This window comes from Heterocephalus glaber, unplaced genomic scaffold, assembly GCF_053883595.1.
Source record: "Heterocephalus glaber isolate CG9 unplaced genomic scaffold, H.glaber_assembly_v1.0 deba00001572, whole genome shotgun sequence".
Taxonomy (NCBI): domain Eukaryota; kingdom Metazoa; phylum Chordata; class Mammalia; order Rodentia; family Bathyergidae; genus Heterocephalus; species Heterocephalus glaber.
In genome coordinates this window covers 13,063,265-13,079,349 of record NW_028258357.1, presented here as the reverse complement: position 1 = coordinate 13,079,349, position 16,085 = coordinate 13,063,265, and the positions used below count along the sequence as shown (strand labels likewise).

At 39.5% G+C, this 16,085-nt stretch overlaps 1 protein-coding gene, 1 long non-coding RNA gene and 3 pseudogenes across 3 annotated transcripts in view; 2 read left to right on the top strand and 3 right to left on the bottom strand.

Moving 5' to 3' along the window:
- LOC110349197 (uncharacterized) overlaps positions 1-8,506 on the bottom strand; it is a 36,254-nt gene extending 27,748 nt beyond the window's left edge. Inside the window, exons 1-2 of the long non-coding RNA XR_015443636.1 lie at positions 8,073-8,506; positions 6,106-6,149 (exon numbers count right to left, since the gene is read on the bottom strand). This is a non-coding gene — a long non-coding RNA (uncharacterized LOC110349197). The remainder of the gene's footprint in view (positions 1-6,105; positions 6,150-8,072) is intronic.
- LOC101711388 (armadillo repeat-containing protein 10 pseudogene) lies at positions 872-4,975 on the bottom strand (annotated as a pseudogene).
- Positions 4,675-4,804, top strand: LOC147823579 (U4 spliceosomal RNA; annotated as a pseudogene).
- Positions 8,507-8,560: 54 nt separating the features above from the next.
- Cep83 (centrosomal protein 83) overlaps positions 8,561-16,085 on the top strand; it is a 140,644-nt gene continuing 133,119 nt past the window's right edge. The window contains exon 1 of one of the 2 annotated variants that reach the window (XM_087192805.1): positions 8,561-9,030. The gene's annotated coding sequence lies outside the window, so the exon portion shown is untranslated. Of the gene's footprint in view, positions 9,031-9,050; positions 12,924-16,085 lie in introns of those variants that run through there. The other variant, XM_021258466.2, reaches the window with a different exon arrangement.
- On the bottom strand, positions 14,763-15,372 carry LOC101711761 (NADH dehydrogenase [ubiquinone] 1 beta subcomplex subunit 10 pseudogene; annotated as a pseudogene).

Here is a 16,085-nt window from a genome sequence, read left to right as displayed (position 1 = left end):
TTTTTTTTGGTACCGGGGATTGAACTCAGGTCCTTGTGCTTGCGCAGCAGGTGGCAAAACCACTGAGCTAAATCCCCAGCCCCAGCAGTATACGGTTTTGAAGGTCTTGAATCCTGGCATTGTCTTGGACTCTTGATGAATGTATGCATGGTGCAGCATATACTTCCAGAATAGACTTGATTCACTGACATTAAATATTTACCCTGGCAAATACTTTTCATCCACAGTTATCCTATGCAGCAATTCCTTAAAAGATTTGGAGCTTTTACCATTGGCAGTTGCTGCTTCACTGTTGACCCCCACAATATGAAATTTATGACATCTTGTGAAGAGCTGGAGTCACTCATAACTTGCTACATTTTCAGGTATGTAAGATCATGGGCACACTCTTGTAGTATATAAAAAGAACTTTTTGCCTTACCCTGGATCATCAACCAGCTAAGCGGCATACACTTTTGTGTCTGGTCTTCCATCCATGTGACAAGTAATTTTTCCACATCATCAGTAGGCCCAGCTCTTTTCTTTATGATGATGGTGGATTTAACTCATGCTGATGATTTCACTGCACCACTCATTCACTTCTTGATGGTTGAGATCATCAATGACAAAAGCCAATTCACGTGCAATGGCCACTACTGGCTTTTTTCCATTCAGTGCTGGACAATTAATTATTCTGAGTGTCACGTCAAGTGGTATAATTGTCTCCCCCCACTCCATTTTTTTTTCAGTACTGTAGATTGAACCCAGGGATCTTACACAGAGCTACATCTCCAGCTTTTTATATTTTTCCTCTTCTTTCTCTTCTTCTTCCTCTCCTCCCTGCCTCCTCTTCCTCCTCTTCCTCCCCTTCCCCTCCCCCCCTCCTCTTTATTTTGAGACAGGGTCTCACTAAGTCACCCAGGTTAGGCTTGAACTTATGATCCTCCTGCCTCGGACTCCCAGAGTGCTGGGATTACAGGTGTGTACCACCACACCTGGCCTTTCCTCTGCTTATCAGAAGCAGGAGCCATAATACACACTTTGTAGATAAGACAGGAACAAAAACACAATGTTTAAAAAAATGCACCCCACATAGTACACTGAAGTATCAGTTGTTTACCATCACGATCACATGACTGACTGGGAACTGTGGCTTGTGGTCCCTGTCCAGTATCGTACCACATATTGCTATCCTAGCAAAAGATCAAAATTCAAAACTTTTTTGGTTTTTTGAGACAAGGTCTCGCTATGCAGTTCAGGCTGTCCTTGAATTCACTATGTAGCCCATGCTGGCCTTGAACTCATGGGGATTCTCCTGCTTCGGCCTCCTGAGTGCCAAAATTCAAAACCTGAAGTACAATTTCTCCTGAATGTGCATCACTCTCATGACATTTTAAAGTAAAAAAAAAAAATTATGTTAATCAAATTGGGAACTATTTAGGTCTACTAGAATTTCTTTTGGCAATGTTTTTTAGTTCACATTGTAACAGTTTTTCACTTACTTGAATAACTCCTAAGTATTTCATTTTTTTTCTTCATGCTGTTATAAATGGAATTTTTTCCTTTTCTTCTTTTTTTTTTGGTACCAGGGATTGAACTCCGGACCTTGCACTTGCGAAGCAGGCAGCGGCACCACTGAGCTAAATACCCCGCTAGAACTTTTTTTTCAATGTTGGGGGTCAAATCCAGGGCTTTGTCCAGGCTAGGCCAGTGTTCTACTAGTGATCTACATCACTAGCCCAATGAAATTGTTTTTGGAATTTCTTTTTCAAATTATTTATTGCTGTATAGAAGTGCAATTGGTTTTTGTGTGTTTACTTTGTATTTTGCTACTTTGCTGAATTCACTTACCCATTCTTAGTTTTGTGGAATCTTCAGGGTTTTCTACATAAGATCATATCATTTGCGGAGAGATAGAAACACTTTTTTTTTTTTTGGTACTGGGGATAGAACTCGGGTCCTTGCGCTTGTGGGGCAGGCGGCGGAACCACTGAGCTTAATCCCCGGTCCTATATTAACTTTTTTATCCCTTCAAAATTTTTGATGTACTGGGGATTGAACTCAAGGCCTTGATACTGAGCTACATTCCTAGCCCTTTTTTATTTTGAGATAGTGTCGTGCTAAGTTGCTCAGGCTGGGCTGAAACTTGAGATCCTCCCTGAGGCTCCTTGCGTGCTGGTATTACAGGCTTGTGGCACCGTGTCTGGTTGATTAACATACCTTTTTAGAAGCTTTGAAATTGGTCAGTTTCTTATTTGTTCTTCCTAAAGGCTGTTGTGGCTATTCTACGTCCTTTGTATTTTCATATACATTTTAGAATTATTTTGTCTATGTATTCAATAAACAAAAGGCTGCTGGCTTTTTTCTTTCAGTAGTAACTGGGTTGGATCTACAAATCAATTCAAGAACAGACAGCTTAAATACTATTTTCCCATTTATAAATATATTTGTCCATTTCAGTCTTTTAAAATTTCCTTCAGCTATGTTTTGTGGTTTTTCAATGTAGTGTTCTCACACATCCTTAAGTTTATTCCTGGCCTTGTTATTTTTGTGGACACCAATGCAGAGTTGTTTACAATTTTGCTTCCTGAGTGTCCTTACTAATACATATATTTCGTTTATTGACCCTGTATCCTATGACTTGCTAAATTAACTTATTCTAATAGTTTTATATATTCTATAGGCTTTTGTATGTGTACAATCATGTTGTTTGTGAATAGTTTTTCTCCAAAAATTTTTGTTTTCATATTATAAAATTTAGTATAATTTATGTATAATTCAGTGACTTTTAGTATATTCTCAGTGTCACACAACCATCAACACTATACAGTTCCAGAATGTTTTAATCACTCCAAATATAAACCCACTTATTAGAAGTCACTATCTATTGCCGCAATCTACAACCCTTAACCATCACCAATCAACTCTTTCCCTATGGATTTGCTTATTTTGGACATGTCATATAAATGGAACCATATCATATGTGGCTTTCACTTAGAATATAATATGTTTAAGTTTCATTAATGTAGCATACTTTCTTCCTTTTAATGCTGAGTAATATTTCATTGTATGGCTATACCACATTTTGTTTATTCATTTGTTGGTTGATGGGTATTTGTACTTGTTCTACTTTTTGGTTGTCATCAATACTGCAGTTATGAACATCTGTGTATAGATTTTTGAGTTAGTATGTTTCCAGTTCATATGAGTATATATCTAGGTATGGAATTTTGGGATCATATGGCAACCATGTGTGTAATCTCTCAGGGAACTGCTAAACTATTCCCAAAGCAGCTGCATCCCTTTACATTCTTACCACTAGGTTATGAGGATTCCAATTTCTCCAGTGTGAACACTTGTAACTGTCTTTCAATTACAAATAACATAGTAAAGCAGTATCTCATTGTGATTTTGATTTGCATTTCCCCAATGATGAATCATGCTGAACATCTTTTCACACAATGACTGTCATTTGTGTATTTTCCTTGGAGATGTCAATTCTTTTGTCCATTTTAAAGTTGGCTCTTATTGAATTATAAGGGTTCTTCATATATTCTGAACACTATACTCTTACGTGATCCCTAAAATAGTTTCTCCTATCCAGGGCAGATGTCTTATCACTTTCTTAATAAGTGTTTTTTGAAGCCCAAATTATTTTAATTTTTTTTTTTTTTTTTTTTACATTGAGTATCCTTTATTTGAAATGCTGGGGCCAGAAGTGTTTCACACTTCAGAGTTTTTTTGGACTTTGGAATACTTGCATAGATTTTACTCAATTCAAAAACCCCAAGTCTGAAATGCTTCAAATTCTAAAGCAGCATCATGTCATATTTAGGATCCCCAACCTGTACTGTGTTAAAGATAAAATGTGAAGTTCCAAATCAGCTGCTGAGAGAGAATCCCTTTACAAAAAGGTGGAGAGCAGGTTTCTGTGTGTTACCTAGCAGACTGAATCACTCTGGAAAATAGGACAGCCAATCAGAATTTTGGTATTATTGCTGCAATCTTTCCTCTCCTGTCCACATCAGCACAACAAACTAACACTCTCTTTTTCTGGGCACATTGTTCTCAATACAATAGGGAAAACAAGGAACCTTTAGGGAAAGGAGGCTGAACAGCTAAACGGTGCAGTTATTTATATTCTGAAATAGTGTAAGAACTAAGTGAATACTCTCCGGTGGCATGTGGCCATCAGAAAGGAAAGGGAATGATGAGTCCACCAGGGCACTGAGAAGTCCTTCTGTCATGGCTGGATTTTCAGATAAATTCACAAGCAGCTTCAAAACTCGAACCTTGGTTGTCCCACTTCCAGTCAGTAACACGTGCAACAGGTCTGTAAGGAAACTGTTCAGCATGTGCTGGTGCTCATTGGTAACTGTCATGTTTGTTAGCAGTCTCAGCCCAGCCAGCTGCACAGCAGAGTCCAGGGGACCGGACAGGACGTCCTCGCAGACTTGACTGATGGATATCTTTATCTTGATTTGATTTTCAACATTCACACTCAGGTTATTTAGTGCATTTAAAGCTTTCTCTTTAATACTCTGGTTTGGACTGTTGATTTTCCTTCCAACAATTGGAGTACCATCCAATTCACGAATAATTGCTTGGTTGGTTGAAAAGGCCGCACTGTTACCCAGAGTGACCAAAGCTTTTTCAGTAATTACAGGATCCTCGGTTGATTCAAGCAGGTAGAAGAGCTCTGCACAGTGGCAGTATGGTAGCCAATGAGGTTTATCCGAGGCGCGATTATTGCTAATTGAAAACTTTTCCCAAGCAGGAAGAGGAGTTTCTGAAGTTGTTCAGCATTTAGGATATCATCGTATGAACCATTGGTTAAATCTTCTGCGGACCGCGAGGAGCGCAGCCCGTGCCCGCCCTGCTGCCGGCCGCGAGCCAGGCGGTACAGGCAGAAGTGGGCGCCCGCGCACAGGGCCGGGCCCGCCGCCACCCAACCTGAGGCCCGTGGGCCGCCGCACGACTGCGCGACAAGGAAACATTATTATTTTAATTTTGATGAAGTGCAATTAATTTTTTCCCCCTCTTTGGTTGGTTGTGCTTTTTAGTGCCACCTCTAAGAACTAGTGCCTAATTCAAGGTCATGAAAATTTATGGTTATAGTTTTTCTAAGAGTTTCATAATTTTACCTCTTACAGTGTTTTTTTTTTTTTTTTTTGGTCAGTACTGGGAATTGAACCCAGGGTTAACATGGAGCGGCATCTCTAAATCTTTTAAATTTGCAATACAGTCTAAGTTGCCCAGACTGGCCTTGATTCTATTTCAGCTAAGTAGCTGGGATTACATGTGTGCACCACAATACTCAGCTCTTTTAAATTGCTGGTGTTGGGTACTGTCTTAGTAACAGGAAGTTCATGAGAGACACTGGTATGTAATTTTCTTGTACAACATTCTTAATAAGAGCTGGATATCAGAATCATGCTGGCCTCATGAAATGAGTTGGTGTTTCTTACTGCTCTATTATCTGAAATAGTGTAGGATTGGTACACTCTTATATGTCTGAAAAAATTCATAGATGCAGTCACCTGAGGCTAGATTTCTTTTGTGGTTTTTTTTTTCTTACAAATTCAATTTCTTAAATACTGGGTTATTTAGATTTTTTTCCATCTGTTTCTATTTTTATTTTGGTGGTACTGGGGATCAAATCTAAGCCCTTGCACATGCTAGCCAAGTGCTTTATCACTGAGTTATACTCCTAGCTCTCATGTTAGTTTTTATAATTGTATTTTCTAGAAAGCTGTGTATTTCACTTAAATTGTGGAATTTACTGGCATAAAATTCTTCACAGTATCCCTTTAATATTTATATAATCTCATTAGAATTTTCATTAAAGTATAAATTTCTGTACACAAAAATAGATGACCATAATGAATCAAGAAAAAGATGTTAATATAAAGCAGGGGAAGTAATCCATTGGTGGAAAGGGGGAATTATATGACAGTATGACATATATTATTTGAGGTACACAGAGAACACATAAAGAAGAAGGATATAGTCCAATTAAGAGAATCAAGATGGCCAACTCGTGAGTTAGCTGGCTTATCTACAGATAAATATAATCACATTAAGAGCAAAAGAGAAGGCCAAGACTCAGATCCCCAAGTTACCTACCTGTGAAGGCCTGCAGTCAACTGGCTCTACTTTTCCTGGCACAGCTTTAATTAAAAATAAAACTTCATAAGAAAGGGGGAAAAAACCCCTCAAACAAGGTAGAAAATTTCAAAAAACAAAAATAACTCGGATTTTGACATTCTTCCAGATCTTTTCCTACACACACACATATACACACCTATATATACATATACATATACATGTTCTATGCATGCTAATCTGTAGGCTGCTTTTTTCTTAGGGAAAACCCAGCCTATTATTCTATGGACATATTTTTATATAAATACAATTTAAAAACATTGTCTTTAATGGGCTGAGTATTCCACTGTATGCAGGCATCATAATTTTCTTGTGTTCTACTGTTATTTCTAAAAGCATTTACATATTGTATTAAAAAGTCATGGCAGGGCTGGGGATTTAGCTCAGTGGTGCCGCTGCCTACTTTGCAAACGCAAAGTCCCGATTCGATCCCCAGTACCAAAAAAACCAAAAAAACAACAAAAAGTCATGGCAAACAATATTCTTGTGACTCTCTCATTTTTCTTTTCCTTAATGCCTCAGAAATGAGATTTCTGGGGCTAAAACTAATGCATATTTTAAATTTTGCTAAACAAGAAGGTATCAATTTCATCTTCAGACCAACACTACACAACAGGAATTGTATTCCCACACTCATACCAATAATGATAGACAAAAAAGATGCTTGGAAGTTGTACATTTATTCATTTATTAATTGCGTGTTTGGTATCTCTTGCCAGTTTTTATTATTTGGGGCATTTAAGTTTTTTTTGGTTTTTTGAAACAGGGTCTCACTGTGTAGTTCAGGATGACCTTGAACTCACTATGTAGCCCAGGCTGGCCTCAAACTTGCTGTGATCCTCCTGCCTCAGCCTCCAGAGTGCTGGGATTACAGGTGTGCAGCACCATGCCCGGCTTTTTTTTTTAAATAATTTTTTTTTTTTTAGTTGGTACTGGGGATTGAACTCAGGACCTTGGGCTTGCCAGGCAACTGCAGTGGCACTGAACTATATCCCTGGCCCTTGGGGCATTTAAGTTTTTAACTGATTTTCTAAGAACTCTGTATACTAAGAATACTTTTTTTTTTATTGCAAATGATGCACATTGTTTTCAACTTTGTATGCAAGTTACAATCTTCATGCGGTTAAATTTTACCATTTTTTTCCTTTTAGTTTCTAGTTCTTGTTTCATACTTGGAAAAATCCTAGGCAACCTCAAGAATACTATCACATTCACTTTGATTTTCTTCCACCTTTAGTTTCTTCCAGTAAGTCATCTAGCATTTATTCTGGTGTGAGAAATGAGACAGATGTAAAGTTTCTTTTCACTGATTAGTCATTTCACCAATGATCTCACTGAGCACGGATTTACAATGTAGTTTACTGGTTACTACTTAGACTTCTGGAGTTGTCTGGCTTCAACATTTTTAAGTAATGGCTCTGGGAAACTTTACAATATAGAAATAATTGTATTTACATTACAGAGCTGGGAAAGGGTAAATAATTTGAAAAAGTGCTCCACCACTTGATGCCTAAGTGCTTATCAGATGTGAGCTCTTATTATTAATACTAAACACACTAGCAGCAATTTACTTCTGGACACTATTCTGTTCATGTATCTGTCACATCTCATTTATAAAATCCTCTAGTAATACTATCCTTTCTGATGGTCTTTTCTTTCAACAAGAGATCACATTTCATTTGTTCTTTTAAAGGGCCTGAATATAGTAACTTGGCAAGTAAAAATAAGGTGTGATTTAAACAGTGAAAAATCAAAATCCAAACACAAACTAAGGCACTGAACAAATGTGGAGGAAGAGAGGGTGCCTGTTTCTCTTGCCATCTATTCTGAAAGAATGAGTCCTTCCATATTTCTTCCTTTGGTTACAAATAATATTATTGTCAGAGCTGGTGCCCTTCCACCTCTACAGCCTGGAGACAAGTAGTTACCATGTTGTCGAGTAGGCCAACGAGGCCCAGAGACTTGACGCAGGAGTGATTCCCTCCTGGGCCCCGGTCCTGACTGTGGGCTCTCTCACGACAAGCTGAGCCAGCTACCCATCTGAGGAATGATGTCCCCGGGCATGGGTAGGAGACGAGCTGGGGAGCTGGAAAACAGGCCCGCGCAGATGGAGACGGCATGCGGGCAGAAGTGGCGGCACCACTATCCCGAAGTCTTCGGGTAAGGGGCGCGCGACGCTCGGCAAATGGAAGGAGATGCCGCGTCCTGCGGACGCACGGCAAACACCTTCTCGCTCTGGCTCCTGGAGAGGGGGACTTGCCGCTATTGCCCTGTGGGCTCCAGCAGGCCGCCCGCACTCGCCGCACCCACTGCAGCCAGCACCCTCCCTGCGGCGGTTTGCGCGCCTCCCGCCTCCAACGGCTCCGCCGGAGGCGCGCGCGCGCGCGCGCGCGGCACGGTGACGTCACACAGGGCGGGACTTCCTGTCTCGCGCACCGCCGAGAGTCAGAACAGAGCTCTCGGGGCGCGGGAGGTGGTAGGCGTGCCGCGGGTAGAGGGGGCGCTCAGCAGCTTGTGGGAGGCCAGGCTGGCCCCTTAGCCTGAGAGTCGACTGGCCGAGGAGGCGAGGAGGGGCCCTTCGTCCGCTCCCCCTCGGAGCTCTTCCAGAATACCTGAGTTCGCTCAGGGCCGCGAGCCCGAGGGTCCCGCGCGGCCCTCCTACCCCTCGGCAGCCCTCGGCCGCCGGGACCTCGCCAGGCGTGGCAGGCTGGGCGACACCCCGGCTGGGGGACCGTGTCCCGCAGCCCCAATGCCGCCGCGAGCAGAGTGGAGTGGCTGCAGGTGGTTGGAAGCGTGGAGGTGTCCCCCGGTGGCGAGTGCGCCCAGGACACCGGTCTCTGACAAGTTTTGTGCGCGCGCGTTGCAGGGACAGTGTGTGTGAGTCTGGTACGTAGCCTCTCTTTCTGGGGACGCTGTCTCTGGCCGGTATTTGGGAATCTTCCCTCCCAGCCCCCGCAACCTGCCCTTGAATCCCCTCCACGTCTGGTCCTTTACTTCCAGAGTCCTCGGAGCGCGTGTTCTGTAGCCAGCGAAGAGCACGTGGAAGTCCGAATGCAGGTTTTTGATTCACTTGGGAGTTGGTTAGCCAGTTGAGGAATTGGCTAGATGGATGGCGCCTCCAGTTTAATTTGTGATGAAAACGCTGTGCTACGCTTTTCCGTAGCTTTGAAGACAATTTTAGCAGTGATGTTTGCTGTCATTATTGAGATAACGTCTGAAATATGTTAGTGTATTTTGGCCTTGAGTGGATACTTTGGTAAATCCTCATTGTCCAACTTTTGACCATCCTATATAGACATTTTGGTCTTAAAAATGCCCATTGCCAAATAGTTTAAAAGCCTCATATTACTTACAATGATGGAGCCATTTCAAATCTCAGCAATAAGGCAATCTAGGATAAGGAGAAACTTGTTCTGATTTTTTTATATATACATTCTTAATATGTTCGGACTGAGTACAAAGTACTGGAGCAGGTTTAGAACTGAGTAGATTGTTAAAGCAGTGCTTCTGTTACCAAGCAACACCACTGTAAACAATTCCAGTATTCAAGTAGAACATAATTAAAGGTATCTATCCTACAATTATCTGGGATCAGAATTCTCTAAATTAATGAATTTAGCCTGTTGGTTACAGTTAATAATTCACCTTTTGTCTTCAGATTTTGTTTCAAACACGTTTTGTTTAGAATTGTCAGAATGGTTTATATTTCAATGTTACACAGAACACTCAAAAGAGTTTCATATGGGTTGGAGTTGCTAATTTTGGTTATTTAGGACAGAGTGTACTGGGTATTCCTCTTTGAGAATTTTCTTTTTCTAAGTGAAGTATACAGACTATCTTTGGGAATAGTTTCAAGTAACAGCAGCGAAATATCTATTTAGAGTTCAATACAGCATTTGGGAACTTGAAACACTGCTTATTTACAAGCCATTTTAAAAATTTTAAATTTTTTATTAGTACATGTTGCAGTACATACTGTTTACATTCGTTGTGTGGCGTTGGCACACATACATAACACATCTTAATTCCTTTTTTCATTTTCTTACAATCCTCCATCTAACCAGTCACCTCAATTTTCTCCATTCATTGAACCCCTAATATAATTTGTATGGCAAATTGTTAAGTTTTCAGAGCACTTTTTAAATTATCTTTTGAATGCAATAACCTTTCAAGTTAGTGTATATGAGTTGAGACATAGTAATACAAATGACCTTTTTGAAATCAAACTATTAGTAATGGAAATTGGGACCTCAAGTTTATATCATACCTTACTGCAGTGATGGTGAATCTTTTAGAGACCAAGTGCCCAAACTGCAGCTCCAAACTCACTTATTTATTGCAAAGTGCCAACATTGCAATTAAACCTGAATACTGAGATTTTAGTTTAGAAAAAACAGCTCGTACGTGACTACCTTTTGTCTTAAAAGAAAAATACAGTAATATGTAATAGGTTTACCACCACTGCCCTACTGTATTGCTAAAATCTATAGATTTCAGGTAGTTCTCATACTCGACCCTCTCATCTGCTGATGTTGAAGTAATGAAATAATTCAGAAATTGGGCAAGACTGAGAGGGAAGAAAATCAAGAATGACTTGTGTGGTAAAATCCTTAGTAATTAGAAATCAGTATTCTAGGGCCAGGGATTTAGCTCAGTGGTTCCGACGCCTGCTTCACAAGTGCAAGGTCCCGAGTTCGATCCCAGGTACTAAAAAAAAAAATAAAAATCAGTATTCTATCTCAGGAAGTTCAAGAAATTTAGCGTGAAATCTTAACTGAAAAACTAGTGAATTGTCAGGTTTTTTTTCCTTCTGAGTACTATCTCTACCTAAAGAGAGTGAGTTTGATTTTAATTTTGTCATATATAATGTGTTAGGCTCAGTAAATAATATTCTTACCTTATTTAACCTGTGTAGCACTTTTGGGTAATGTGTGTGTATTTAGGTAATGTCCCACTAACTGAACTTCTCAGCTTGAGGTGAACTCTTCAAAATCTTCTCACCTTGCCTTTCCAAGCTTATTTTCTTGATAGAAAACATGTCCTTGTCCTCTAAGACTTCCATGTGCTTTCTCCTGTATCAGTCATGATGTCATTTCACTTCCTTAACACAATTTCTCCCTTTCTTAAAATGTAAATTATACCTTTTCTATAAAGTTCAACTCCACCTTGACCTCTGAAGTCCTGTAGTAAATATTTGTCATACTTAATACATTATACTATATTATTTTATCTTTTCGTTTGTCTTACCTTCTTAACTAGATTTTAAGTTCTTTTAAGGGTAAGACAGCCCATCTGAGCTTTATTCTTTGTTTTTTCCAAATAGAAGTTACTGAATAAATGTTTCATAAAGATGATGAATGTACATTTCTACTTTTTCTTCACCCCTTCTATGATATAAGACATAAGAACATTATCGAGAGAGGAAGTAACTTTTGTAGGAAGGGCAACAATAAACCATAAGAAGGGAGGGGGGATTGATTTAAAGAGAGGGGGTTCATTTGAATCAGGAGAGGTTCTGTTCCTAGAAAGTGAATATTGGAGAAATTCCCCTGACAATACCAGCAGTGAGGACTCCCTCAGGAATCCTGGCACCATTCCCATGTGGCCTCGAGGAGTTTGGTCCATTTCCTGGTTCTTCCCTTGTAGACTCTTAAGTAGAATCTTAATTTAAAAAAAATCAATCTCTGCTCTTTGTCTTCTCCCTTTCCTCTTTCACCCTCCTCACATTCCACATTCCCATCTTCTTATTTTACACCTGCCCATCCTGCTTTTTGACCAGGTCAAGACTTAATTTATGAAATTATGTCAAGACTTTCATTTTGCTCTCATAAATGAACAATTACTGAAGTTTATTATGTACATTTTTTTTCTATTAAGACTGCTCTCTAGATCATGGAGAGATTACTGACTGTCAAGTTTAGTATTTGAGTTATAATCTAGGATGAAAGAAACTAAGAAAGAAATGCCATGTTATTTGCTTTCTGTATGTTGTGACTTCAGATTATGTTTGGATTAAAATTCAGAGCTAGGAAGAACGTAAAACTTCATTCCCTTTTGGAAAGCACTTGTCATTCTCAAAGTATGTCTTTAAAAATTTCAGGTAATTTTTATAATCTTGAAACCCTATATCTAAAGCTTTAAAACAAAGAGTTACTTTAGTTGAAGGAGCAAATATGAAACTGAGCCACAGTACTTTTTGTAAATCTGGGCTTGGTTCAGTTGTTACTTGAGTGAGCTTGCCACCCAGCTTCTGGGCTGTTGCCCAGTAACACCATTGCAGTATAACATAGCAACCAGTGAAAACAGTAGCCTTGGACTATGGGGAGTTTCCTGGTGAAGTTGCAGTGCCTATCTCTGGTGTTCACATTGAATCTCATTCTCTCATTTAAATTACATTTTGGTTTAAGGCAGATATTTCAGATATTGTTAAACCTAAAGCATAATATATGCTCTTAAGTATATTTTTTGGAGCGCTGACAAATTATAACTTTCTGCACATTGTTTTTCACAGAGTTGCATGATAAATATATATTGAGTTGTAGTGTATGTGAAGGACATATAAAAAGATTGATTTGACTAAAAGTTTTGTACAGAAAAGCTATTAAGTAATAACATCAGTGTTCTCTGTAACCAGAGCTGGAGTGATTGAAGCTGAAATGGACTTTTGTATTCTTTTTTGTATTATTACTTCTTCAAACTTAGATCAGTAAACAAAATTTAATAGGTACTGTGATTTTGTGGGAAGAGAATTGTGATTCAGGAGACCAAGACTTGACTGGGTGAGTCACCTAATCTTTCTTAGACTGTTTGCTCATTTGAAAAATCTCTAAAGACTTTTTGTATGCTTCCAATTTTAAGCAACTTGTATTTTTCTCATTCATGGGTTTAGCCATTATTTTGAGTGCCTATTATGTGTCTCGCACCATGCTAGGCACTGGGGAGACTGAGAGTAAGATCTCAAGCACCTTATCTGATGCGAGAAGTGGAGAAAGTAAACAATAATTTGTAATATAACACGATAGATGGTCTAAAGATGCATTCTGGGGCATGCACAGAAGGACACCTGACTAGAACTGCAAATAGAATATGCTGTGAGGAATGGTCGTTAGAATTACTGAGTGTAATTTGATAGTGTACAGAGACGTATTCATCCTGGACTGGAGGGAGTGAGTCAAGGAAAAGTAGGGAACAGAAGTTTCTTGGAGTTGGAGCGACAGCATCAGGAGTCACCAGCAATAGTAATACTTGAGATCCTGGATGTTGATGACATTCCTAGAGAGTGTGTGGCAACCAGAAAATGGCAAACAATGGCATGTAATGGATAGATGGAGAAAGAGAGGGGAGTGAGGAGGAAAACCAGAGTAGATCAAGGTCTCGGATGCCAAGGGAAATGTGCATGTCACATTTAGTTTGTGGTTAAAAGTAGTGCTCAAGAAAGCATCTATTATGCAGTGTTGTCAGTGTAACTCATCTGTAGAAAGATGTCTTCTACAAAGATCTGACTTACAAAGGAAGAGTAAAGTCTTGGTTAAACAGCAAAACAAAGGAAAGAATATGTATTTTAGAATCAGATTTCTGAGTCAAAATTTAAAATCTTGGCTAATTACAAGCTTCTTGGCTTTTCAGACCGGTTAATTTTTTTATCATTGGGCCGGGGATTTAGCTCAGTGGTTCTGGCGCCTGCCGCGAAAGTGCAAGGACCCGAGTTCGATCGTTGGTACCAAAAAAAAAGAAGTTTAAAAAAAAAAATTTTTTTTTATCATTGTCTTCATGTATAAAATGATACTTTTTTCACAAGAATCAGAATCACAGAAGCTAAGTTGTAACGCCTGCCTCAATCATTGTGGACATTCTTTAAATATTGATTTCCATCCATTCCACTATTACAGGCTGTTCTGAACTGTACACCCCTCTTTTCTTGCCCTTCTCTAACCCTAATTATATTCTTTTATCATTCAAAAATCCATTAGAATTTCTGCTTTTTTGTTGATACCTTCTGTGTGGACGCTATTCCAAATTTTTTATAATGAAATAAACATATTCTTGTCTTCCTCAGAATTTTCAACACTTAATTTCCTTTTTTTTGTACTGGGGATCGAACTCAGGTCCTTGGCGTTGTGCAGCAGGCAGCGAAACCACTGAGCTAAATCCCCGGCCAACACTTAATTTTTTCGGTTTGAGTTTTTTTGGTTTTTTTTTGGTACCGGGGATTGAACTCAGGACCTTGTGCTTGTGCAGCAGGTGCAGGAACCACTGAGCTAATTCCCCTGCCCAACACTTAAGTTTTTTAAGGACTTTTTTTTTTTTGGTGGTGCTGGAGGTTGAACCCAGGGTCTTACTTGTGTTATACAAGCACACTACTGAGTTGGATCCCTGCCCAGGACATGAGGTCCTGCATTCAATACCTAGAACCTCCATCAAAAATAAATAAAAAGAGAAAGGAAATTTTATTATCTCACACATAAATCTGTAGATAGATTGTTCTAGGATTGTCAATTCAGTGGCTCAAAGACATTTTTCAGAACTTGGATTCATTTTTTTTCTTGCTGTCCTCTGAACTCAGGGTTGATTGCAGCAATCTGATCATCACATTTTCAAAAGTTCTTAAGAGATAAGTCTTTTTTTTTTTGGATGTACACCACTTTTATTTCAGCAACACAAGGATTAGTCAAGGGGTGCTCTCAGGGTAGGCTTCAGGCAGCATCAGTCTCCTTGGTAGGCTTTTCTCTCTGCCAGCATCCTCTGCTTCTGCTTTGCCAGACACTTTCTGGCAGAATAATAGGCTCCCAGGTCATTAGAGCAGTCCTGGTAGGCCTTGGCCACCTGTGTCAACTGCTGAAGCTCCTTGGCACACTTCTGCTGGTAGCTCTCTCCTTCCCTCTGCTGACAGGCCTTAAGCCTCTCTTGGATGATAATGACAATTTGTTGATCAACTATGTATCCCTTCTCCATTGCATCTCAGCTTCAAACATGCCCAGTATATCTTTCTCCTTGCACTCTGTAATGTCTGGCACACTGCGGTACTCCCGGTGATAGTAGTATCTGTTCTTGGCATGCTGCTGCTCTATAAAATCTCTCACGAGGGTCACAGGGCGGTCCACGAGGAGGTCGAAGGCCTTGGTCAAATAGGTGATGGGGTTGGGTAGCGACGTCTGCGGCGAGGGTGCTGGTGTGCGGTGCGGGGGTTCAGGGTACACGTCCTTGTCGTAAGGGTCCGGCATGGCAGCCGGGCTCGCTGTGCCGGTCTCCACTAGCCTGCGTCGGGCCTCAAGTCTTTTTGATAGAAGACATTGCACACTGTTTCCTTCTCTTTTTCTGAAATAACTTTCAAAAGAATATTACTACTTCTTTAAATATTTGATAACATTCGTCAGTGAAGCTGTGTGGGTTAGGGCTTTTCTTTGTGGGAAGATTTAAAATTACTAATTTAATTTTCTTGATAAAGATCTAATCAGATTTTCTATTCTTGAGTTTTGGTAACATATTCTAGGAATTGATTTCTTTTTTTGGTACCGGGGATCGAACTCGGGACCTTGAGCTTGAGAGGCAGGCAGTGGAACCACTGAGCTAAATCCCTGGCCCTAGGAATTGATTTCTTGTAAATTGTCTCATTGGTTTATTATGTTACCTTCATTTTGATGCTTTTTTGACTTCAGAATTTGTTTTTTAAGTCAATTTCTTTCTTCTGATTGAAATTTTCTATTTACTGAGTCATTGTCATAATATTTAATTTTTTAAATATGATTTACTTTAGTTCTTTAAACATAGTTATCATGGTTCCTTTCCAACATTTACATACCCTAACCTAATATTTGGGTGCATCAAGATAGTTTTTTGTTTTTCTTTAAACACATCTTGTAAGTTTTTGTTGAACACTGGATATCTTAGATAGTATTTTGAATTAATACTATTTTTTGGCATTCTCCACAACTCTTTGACAT